We start from the raw sequence: 7548 nt of genomic DNA, 5'->3' as shown, positions 1-7548 counted from the left end.
AAGCGTTGACCCCATCTTAGAAAGGTTCCCCTGAAATAAATAAATCATATTATCATATTACCATTTTGTTTTCTGTGACTCTTGATGTTTTGTTTGTTTGTTTATTTATTTTCCTTTCCTCTCTGAGTTGGTGGCACTGAATTTTTAAAAGTAATTATTTTGGACTGTTTCGATCACACGACACACCCTGGAAATTGGTGTCTTTTTGCCTCTTTCTTTCTTTTTTTTTTTTTTTGACGGAGTCTCACTCTGTTGCCACGCTGGAGTGCAGTGGTGTGATCTCGGCTCACTGCATCCTCCGACTCCTTGGTTCAAGCCATTCTCCTGCCTCAGCCTCCTGAGTAGCTGGGATTACGGGCACACGACGCCATGCCTGGCTAATTTTTGTATTTTTAGTAGAGACGGGGTTTCACCATGTTGGCCAGGATGGTCTCGATCTCCTGACCTCGTGATCCTTCCGCCTCGGCCTCCCGAAGTGCTGGGATTACAGGCATGAGCCACCGCACTCGGCCTTTTTAAATTTTTATGTTTTTGAGACAGAGTCCTGCTCAGTCACCCAGGCTGGAGTGCAATGGCGCGATCTCTCCTGACTGCAACCTCCGCCTCCCGGGCTCAAGCCATTCTCCTGCTTCAGCTTCCCAAGCAGCTGGGATTACAGGCGCCTGCCACTATGCCCGGCTAATTTTTGTATTTTTATTAGAGATGGAGTTTCACCATGTTGGCCAGGCTGGTCTTGAACTCCTGACCTTGTGATCCGACTGCCTCGGCCTCCCAAAGTGCTAGGATATTACAGGAGTGAGCCACCATGCCTGACGTTTTTGTTTGTTTGTTTGTTTGTTTTTGAGTCGGGTTTTGCTCAGTCACCCAGGCTGGAGTGCAATGGCACGATCTTGGCTCACGCAACCTCCACCTCCTGGATTCAAGTGATTCTCCTGCCTCAGCCTCCTGAGTAGCTGGGGTTACAGGTACACACCATCAAGGCTGGCTAATTTTTGTATTTTTAGTAGAGACGGGGTTTCACCATGTTGGTCAGGCTGGTCTTGAACTCCTGACCTTGTGATCTGCCCACCTTGGCCTCCCAAAGTGCTGGGATATTATAGGAGTGAGCCACCGTGACTGATGTTTTGTTTTTTTGTGTGTTTTTTTGAAACTGGTTTTGCTCAGTTGCCCAGGTTGGAGTGCAGTGGCACGATCTCGGCTCACTGCAACCTCCACCTCCCGGATTCAAACGATTCTCCCGCCTCAGCCTCCTGAGTAGCTGGGATTACAAGCACCCGCCATCAAGACTGGCTAATTTTTGTGTTTTTAGTAGAGACGGGGTTTCACCATGTTGGCCAGGCCGGTCTTGAACTCCTGACAGCAAGTGATCCACCCGCCTCGGCCTTCCAAAGTGCTGGGATTACAGACATGAGCCACCACGCCCTGTCCTTTTTGCGTCTTTCTAGGTTTTGGCAGATTATCATCAACATAAATTCTAGTGACTTGAGAGTTTGTGCTAGTTGCGTTCCAGGTAACTTACGAGTTATCACACTCACTCCTGCGGTTGGTTCTGTCCCATGCTGCATCTTTTGGGGAAAGGCAAATATGAATTAGGTTTTTTCCTCTTGCATGTTGTGGGAGGTGATTTTGATTTATATACAAATGTCTGCCCCTAATCTCCTTCCCTATCTCCCTTTGACGTTTTTCTTGTTTCTGAGAATCTGTGGGGAAAACAGGCATCAAGGCAATCGTTGCCATACGGGTGGACCCCCTGCATCAGGCCTCAGGGTCTTGTGCCACAAACAGCAATCACCATGAATAGGAGTGCTGCTACAGGCTGCAGCCCGGATGAACCTTGAAGACACCAGGCTACGAGAAAGAAACAGCCACAAAAGACCACATGTTGTCTGATTCCATGTATATGAAATGGCAAGACAGGCAAACCCATGGAGACAGGGAGTGGCTTAGTGGTTACCAGTGGCTGAGGCTAGGGAGGGATGGGAAGCGCCTGCCCATGGCCAGAGGTTTCTTTATTTTTTTTGCAGAGATGGGGTCTTGCTGTGTTTCCCAGGCTGGTCTCGAATTCCTGGGCTCAAGTGATCCTCCCACCTCGAACTCCTGAAGTGCTGGGATTACAGATGAGCCACCATACCCAGCATGGTACAGAGTTTCTTTTGGGGATAATAAAAATATTCTGGAATTAGATAGTGGTGATGTGGCACAACTGTGAATATCTTTAAAAACATCAAATTGTGGCTGAGTGTGGTGGCTCTTGCCTGTAATCCCAGCACTTTAGGAGAGTGAGGTGAGAGGAAGGCATGACCCCAGGAGTTCGAGACCAACCTGGGCAACATAGTGAGACCTCATCTGTATAAAAAAGCAAAACAAACACAAAAGACATCCAATTGTAAACTGTATGTATGTATGTATGTATTTATTTATTGAGACGGAGTCTCGCTGTGTCACCCAGGCTGGAGTACAGTGGCATGATCTCAGCTCACTGCAACCTCCATCTCCCAGGTTCAAGCAATTCACTTGCCTCACCCTCCTGAGTAGCTAGGATTATAGGCGCAGGCCACCATGCCTGGCTAATCTGTGTATTTTTATTAGAGATGGGGTTTCCCCATGTTGGCCAGGCTGGTCACGAACTCCTGAACTCAAGTGATCCACCTGCCTCGGCCTCCAAAAATGCTGGGATTACAGATGTGAGCCACCACACCTGGCCTAATTATACACTTTAAATGGGCTAACTTTACAGTATATAAATTATATGTTTTAAAAAACTGTTTAAAATACTGATTCTGGGCTGGGCGCGGTGGCTCATGCCTGTAATCCCAGCCCTTTGGGAGGCCCAGGTGGATGGATCACATAAGGTCTGGAGTTCGAGACCAGCCTGGCCAACATGGTGAAACTCCATCTCTACTAAAAATACAAAAATTAGCCGGTCATGGTGACATGCACCTGTAATCTCAGCTACTCAAGAGGCTGCGGGAGCTGAATTGCTTCAACCCGGGAGCCAGAGGCTGCAGTGAGCCGAGACTGCGCCACTGCATTCCAGCCTGGGCAACAGAGCAAGAATCTGTTAAAAAAATAATAAAAAAAAAAAAAAAAAAAAAAAAAAAAACTGATTCCAGGGCCCAGCCAAAACTGCTAAATCAGAACCTCTGGGTGTAAGCCTAGGAATCTGCATTTCACCTCCCTCTCAGCAGTACCGGCTGTGTACTTTGTTTAGAAATCACTAAGCATTTCAAGACAGTGATGAGAACAGAGGGTGAAAACAAGCTCAGGGCCCTCTGAGCTCTGGGCCCCATGACTGAGTAGGTCACAGGCTCGCGAAGCTGGCCCTGCAGCCCGGAATGAAGCCTGCATGCTCTACCCAAAGGATGGACAGAGCATTTGGTTAGCGGGTTTGCCTCTTCATCCGAGGACCTGGAAAGAGAGGAGAAATTAGCAACTTCGAAAGGTTTCTTCTCCCTGTAAGAGCAATGCGGTGGTTTTAGTGAGAAGCGTGCAGTGGAGTCCCCCAGCCCGTGGCTGAGTCATCTCCAGAACTGTGGGCTTTCAGTGACAGAAGGAGAAAAGCTGAGCCTGCACTAGATCTGCGGGAGCTCCTTGGTCAATCCATCAATCCAATAGCATTAAATGACTCTTCTGGCAGATTGAATCAGAATGGGAATTCATTAAAGGAGACCAGGTGGTTTGCGGAATCGCTGTGAGCCTGTTGCTCATGGGAACCCGCCTGGGGTGGGGGGCACCAGGTGGCCACTGAGAGCTCAGCCCCTGTTCCTCCAGAGAGGGGATCTTGTTGCAATTGCCACCTCTCCCTGCAACGAAGCACCTGCCACCATCTCTGCTGCTTCATGTCACCAGCGTCTGATTTGAAGTCTGATTGCATTGCCATGGTCTCAGGCCCACAGCCTAGCTACAAGGGAGGCTGGGAAGACACGTGTCACATTTCAGTTTCTGCAGCAGACAGCAGGCCTTGCTGCCCACCAAACAACCCTTACCCAGAGTGGGAACATGTCAAGCCTTTATTCAATTCGGTGTTGAGGGAATCAGCATAACGCAGCTGATTCAAAGGAGGAGATGAGAGACTAATATTGGTTTCTCATCTGTCTGTCTGTCTGTTGTCAAGGAAGATAAAGAATGCCAGAATCAAACAGCTCTGTTAGATGTGAAAGTGGTTCATGCCCTACAGTGAATACAGCCGTAACCTTTGGAGTCATCTTCTCTACTTGGTAGAGATCATTTGCATCTTATCTGTTTTCTCTAAGTTCAAAGACCCTGGGGCCTAATGAATAATATATAATACGTCAAACAAAGTTCCATTCACCAAGAGCAATGCCGATGTTCCATTCTCTGAGAACAATGCCATCTAACAGAACTTCCTGCGGTAATGGAGATGTTCTGTGTCTGTGCCATCCAATAATGTCGCCACTAGCCGCTGCAGCTGTCAAGCACGCGAGATGTGAGTGACACTGAGGAACTGAATTTTTTTTTTAAGTTTTTTTTTTTTTTTATTTGAAATGGAGTCTCACTCTGTTGCCCAGGCTGGAGCGCAGTGGTGCAATCTCCACTCACTGCAACCTTTGCCTCCCGGGTTCAAGTGATTCTCCTGCCTCAGCCTCCCTAGTAGCTGGACCTACAGGTGTGCACAACCACACCTGACTAATTTTTGTTATTTTTTAGTAGAGATGAGGTTTTACCATGTTGGCCAGGCTGGTCTCAACTCCTGACCTCGGGTGATCCACCAGCCTCAGCCTCCCAAAGTGTTGGGATTACAGGTATGAGCCAATGCACCTGGCAAAAAAAAAGTGTTTTAAGTAATTAAAAAAAAAAAAAAAGAGGTGGGAAGGCCAGGTGTGGTGGCTTATGCCTGTAATCCCAGCACTTTGGGAGGCCGAGGCGGGCAGATCACTCGAGGTCAGGAGTTTGAGACTAGCCTGGCCAACATGGTGAAACCCCATCTCTACTAAAACTACAAAAATTAGCTGGGCGTGGTGGTGCATGCCTGTAATCCCAGCTACTTGGAGGCTGAGGCAGGAGAATTGCTAGAACCCGGGACGTGGAGATTGTAATGAGCTGAGATTGCATCATTGCACTCTAGCCTGGGCAACGAACGCAAAACTCTGTCTCAAAAAAAAAAAAAAGAGGTGGGATCTCACCATGTTGGGATCTTGCCATGTTGCCCAGGCTGGTCGAGCTCATCACTCAAGTGATCCACCCACTTCAGCCTCCTAAAGCGCTGGGATTACAGGGGTGAGCCACAGCACCTAACCTATTTTAAGTAATTTTAGATTTATAGAAAAGTTATAAACAGTACAGAGGGTTCCCATATACCCTTCCAGCTTCCCCTAAGTGGAAATTTCTTAAATAACTCTGCAAGTTTATAAAAACTAAGCGATTAACATTCATACGATATTAATCACTAAACTACCAGCTGTCTGAATTTTCTCCATGTTTTTCACTAATGTTTGTTTTCTGGTGCAAGAGTCAGTCCAGATTCCCACATTGTGCTTAGTGCTTATATCTCCTTAGTCTTCAATCTGTGACCATTTCTTAGCCTTTCCTTGTTTTTCATGACCCTGACACTTTTGAAGAGTGCCAGTCAAGGATTTTGTGAAATGACCCTAGGTTGGGCTTGGCAGGTGTTTTCTCCTGATGGGACTGGGATGGTGGTTTTGGAAGATCACAGAGAAGTGAGGGAGGTACCTTCTCATTGTGTCATGTGAGGGGTGCATGATACCCAAGCATGGGCTCACTGGCCGGAGGTGGTGTCTGAGACGCATCTCTCCTGCCGCCTTGCTGTATTCCCTCTTGTGCTCTGTTCTTAAGGGAGTCACCAAGTCCCACCCATCTTCAACGGGAGGGAAGTTAAGCCCCACCTCCTGGAGGGAGGAATATTGAAGATTTGTGGACATACGTTAAAGCCACCACCATGGTTTGAAGGGAGATTTTTGAGGCTATGCAGATTTCCTGTTTCTCCTGAAAGTTTCACCTGCTAACTTCAGCATTCTTCTGTTGGTCCTGCCTGAGGCCGTTATTACTGTGGTGTTCTAATGATGACTTTCTATTTACCTCATTCCTCCTATATTTATGATTTATTAATTAGAATTCTAGTTGGGCGTGGTGGCTCATTCCTGTAATTCCAGCACTTTGGGAGGCCGAGACGGGTGGGTCACGAGGTCAGGAGATCGAGACCATCCTGGCTAACACGGTGAAACCCCGTCTCTACTAAAAATACAAAAAACTTAGCCAGGCATGGTGGTGGGCGCCTGTAATCCCAGCTTTTCTGGAGGCTGAGGCAGTGGAATGGCGTGAACCCAGGAGGCAGAGGTTGCAGTGAGCCTCGATTGCGCCACTGCACTCCATCCTGGGCGACAGAGTAAGACTCCGTCTCAAAAAAAAAAAAAGTATAAGGAACATTTGTCCCTTTTCCCTCATTTATTTATCTCGTCAACCATTTTATTGTTGTTGTTGTTGTTGTTTTTGAAACAGGGTCTCACTCTGTTGCCCAGGCTGGAGTATAGTGATGCCATCTCGGCTCACTGCAACCTCCGCCTCCCAGATTCAAGCGAGTCGTACCTCAGCCTCCCAAGTAGCTGGGATTACAGGCGTGCACCACTACACTTAGCCAGTTTTTGTATTTTTTGTGGAGATGGGATTTCGCCATGTTGCCCAGGCTGGTCTCAAACTCCTGACCTCAAGTGATGCTCCTGCCTCAGCCTCCCAAAGTGCTGGGATTACAGGTGTGAGCCACCACGCCTGGCCCGACCATTTGTTTATATCACTATGAACTTGTGGGTATTTACTTTATTCTTTGAAAGGACATATGGTCATCTTTTTGCCTTATTTCCCAGTTTTAGATAATGTTTCTAATATGTGTAAAGGTGTTCTGATGCAGGACGGTCAAAAAGAGAGATAGAAGTCCACCACACGGAATATTTTCTGGAAAGATCACCAAAACCTTGTCATTGGAGACTAGGATATCTAGGGGCTTAAATGCCTGCTACGGGGCTGGGTGCAGTGGCTCACGCCTGTAATCCCAGCACTTTGGGAGGCCGAGGCAGGCGGATCACAAGGTCAGGAGATTGAGGCCATCCTGGCTAACACGATGAAACCCCGTCTCTACTAAAAATACAAAAAATTAGCCGGGCGTGGTGGCAGGCGCCTGTAGTCCCAGCTACTTGGGAGGCTGAGGCAGGAGAATCGCTTGAACCTGGGAGGCAGAGGTTGCGGTGAGCTGAGATCACACCACTGCACTCCAGCCTAGGTGACAGAGTGAAACTCTCCGAAGGAAAAAAAAATAAATAAAAAGCCTGCTAGGGGACTGCAGTAGAAATACCTGTAAGAAAAATGAGAAGTCCAAGACTGAAGTGCATGTCTCAGAGTCCTAACCACATCCCCCGTTACATGTGGACTTGTGTAAACCACACCTCTTCGGTCCTCAGTTTCCCCCGAGATAAGATGAAGATATAGGTGCTGGTAGACTCAAGATTAGTGGTTCTCAAACTCAAGGGTGTATTAGAATCCCCTGGAGGGCCCCATAAAGCCCAGATTGCTGTCTCC

The sequence above is a fragment of the Hylobates moloch genome, unplaced genomic scaffold, assembly GCF_009828535.3.
Source record: "Hylobates moloch isolate HMO894 unplaced genomic scaffold, HMol_V3 SCAFFOLD_12, whole genome shotgun sequence".
NCBI classification, from domain to species: domain Eukaryota; kingdom Metazoa; phylum Chordata; class Mammalia; order Primates; family Hylobatidae; genus Hylobates; species Hylobates moloch.
Note: the sequence above shows the minus strand (reverse complement) of the source record.